Raw genomic sequence first — 3,052 nt, forward strand, 5'->3', positions numbered from 1 at the left:
TATTATTATGATTCGCCAGCTCCATGGGAGCGCATGGGTGACTGGTGTCAATGGGTCTGCGAGTAAAGAATGTCTGGAGTGTAGGATTACTACAGATGTTTTCCTAACAGAACATTTTTCTAACTCCCCCTCAAGGCACAGCTCTTACTGGACCAACAAGGAAAAGTCAGTAGACTCTTAAAGGACACCAGTGCTGCTCTGTCCTGGAGAGTTTCAAGGCAGAAAAGAAAGGGCACAAGTACAGAGGCAGCGATCACAGTGTAGGATGTGCTGGAGGACTCAAATGTGCCAGACAGTTGAAGTAAGGTTCTGGGTCTCTGTGCATCTTTGAGGTTGTCTGGAAATGTGCTGATTACTTTGCTCCCTGGGTAACACATTGGCAGTGTAAAATGTTTGTTTTATTAAATAAATGTGTGTGTGTGTGTGTGTGTGTGTGTGTGTGTGTGTGTGTGTGTGTTTGGCTTTTGAGACTGGCCAGATCTTGCAGTATACTCCAGACTGCCCTTGAACTCAGTCTGTAGCCCAGGCTAGCCTTGAACACACAGTGACCTCTCCTTCCTCCAGTTCTTGGTTGCATGGATTACAGCTGTGGGCCTGGATTAGGGCTCTGGGGACTGTGCGAGTTTTGGGGAAGGCCAGCAGGTTAAATAAGGTTAGCAATGTTTTTTATTTATTTGCAAATCTATAAAGTAATACACTTTATCCAAATTTTTAGAAATTAAAAACAGTAATAAGGGCAGCTTCTCCAGACTGCCCTATTGCTTCCTTGTTTGCGTACTTGGTTTTGCACATGGACCCGCTAGCTCCCCTCACACCATCCTGCCACGAAGCCGTCACTGCAAATAAAGCAGCCCGGCCATCATCACATGCTGCTACCTCCTCTTGAACTTCCCTTCGTCTAGAATTCTGGGCTAACTAAATCCCTCTTTTTAGAGGGTACCCAGCCTCAGGTATTTCATTATAGCAACACAAAATAAACCAAGACACACAACATGAGATAATTAGTAGTCATCAAGCTGCCTACAAACTCTATTTCCTAATTACAAGTACACATGGAATGTAGATTGCTGTTGCGTTTTTAAGCGGCAGGAGTACATACATTAGATCTGGTGTTGAGTGACTGTAGGTCTGAGGTCTGATGTAATGGAAGCACAATGGATTCCAACAAACCGCCAACTCCAGCCTTCAGAACTTTGCATCAGGGTGTCAGTGAGCACCCTGAGTGAGAGAGAGAGAGAGAGTTGGGAGGCATGGCAGCTGGTGCCCCACATCCTATTCAAACAGGACCAGACACTTGGCTAGTCACTTGGCAGAAATAGGACTGTGCATGATGGCTTTTTGATGAGCAAAAATGCTAAGGCTGTAGTTGGGAACTGTTTTATAATTTATGAGTGGTGTTGCCTCTTTTCTCTGCCCCACTTTTTATCCTGCAGAGCTTTTTATTGGACTCATTGGCTATTTAGGTCTCTGTGGACAGGCCACAGCATAAGCATTTATTATTGATGCTGTTGCTTTTCTTTACTTTCCCTATCTTACCATATATCTCAATCTACTTGCCTGCTATATTTCCTTACTTTCAAAAACGGCTATGATTCTCTGGTCTTCCTACACAGTGTCTTCACAGTGAGATTCTAAGTATTTAAGAAGGATTTTTAATGAATTCTCCAGATCTAGAATGTGGAAGGTTTGGTAGATATTCAATTCTCTGCTTCCTTTTTACTTAGCATTTTTTCATTTAATAATCAATACTTTAAATGCTCTCCATATCAAAAGTTTAAAAATTAAATAGTATTAATTCACTGAGTGTGCATAAACTTGAGGTTGGGAGGCAAACACCGAAGCAGACCTGTCAAGATCAGAGGACAATTTTGGAAGTTTATTCTTTTCTTCCACCATTTAGGCTACCCAACTCATGCCATGCTTGGTGGCAGATGCCATAACATCTGGCCCCTTTTCACTTCACATGACCACGCCCATTGTATCGTTTTGTTTTCCATGCTCTATCACCCTCCTGAGGGAAAGAACCCATTCTGATCAGTTTGTTAATAATTTTCTCCTTACAAAAAGTTTAGGGCAGGCTGAAAAGTCTAGTAAATAATCCTGCTACTGAATAAGTATGCTAAAGAAGAGTAAGTGTTTCCCAAATGCGGCATCTTTACCAGGCTTCGCTCTTTTCCCACATAGTGTTTGCTATGCTGCAGTTGCATGCAGGTTTCTTTTGAAAATCAGAGGCCCCGTGTATACTTTCATAGCACCCTTTGCCCTCTGTCATTCTCCTAAGAGAACAGTTGTCAAACTTATTTGTATTTCCACGCGGGCTTTTGGGTAGCTAGTCTCTCTGAGTAAGCTTTAAAGCGGTGAGTGTTGTCATTTTGAATATTTCTGAACGGTGTTCTGCAACTGGATTTCCCCAGTTGATGTTTGTGAAATTAGCGTGTGTTGATAGATGCTGCTCCACCTCGCTCATTCATGTTAATTGCAGAATGGCATTCCACTGTGTGAAGAGACCCAGGTATTAAAGGGGCCTCTGATGACGGGCATTTCAATGGCCCCCATAGGTTTGCTAGTACAAACAATGCAGTAATTAACATTCTTGGATGGGCTCCCATTTGCACATATGTAAGTGTAATTGGTGGGTCAAAAGGCTAGAGGCAATTTCCATTTTTCAAGTTATTGCAAAAGTGTTCTTTAAAAAAATAACAAATCTAACCATTTTTATCATTAATCACATATATAATCATATATATTATATATATTAATGCATACACACACACACATATATATACATATACATATTAACCAATGTTCCTCACGTACTGGGCTTCCTTTCTGTCATCTTATACTTGACCATTTGTCATGCCTTTCAAATCTTTTCCTCCTCCCTCCCCTCAGCTTCTCTTACTTTACCATTAGTTATCCTAAGCTTGGAGTTTAAGCACTCTCTGTTTCTCCAGTGAGTCCCCTTAACATTTCTAAGATCCTCATGTAGTTTGTGGCCAGTCAGCCGCTGTACTCTGCAGTAAATTAGCAGATATCCGACAGCGCATTAACC

Source organism: Acomys russatus, chromosome 18, assembly GCF_903995435.1.
Source record: "Acomys russatus chromosome 18, mAcoRus1.1, whole genome shotgun sequence".
NCBI lineage: Eukaryota > Metazoa > Chordata > Mammalia > Rodentia > Muridae > Acomys > Acomys russatus.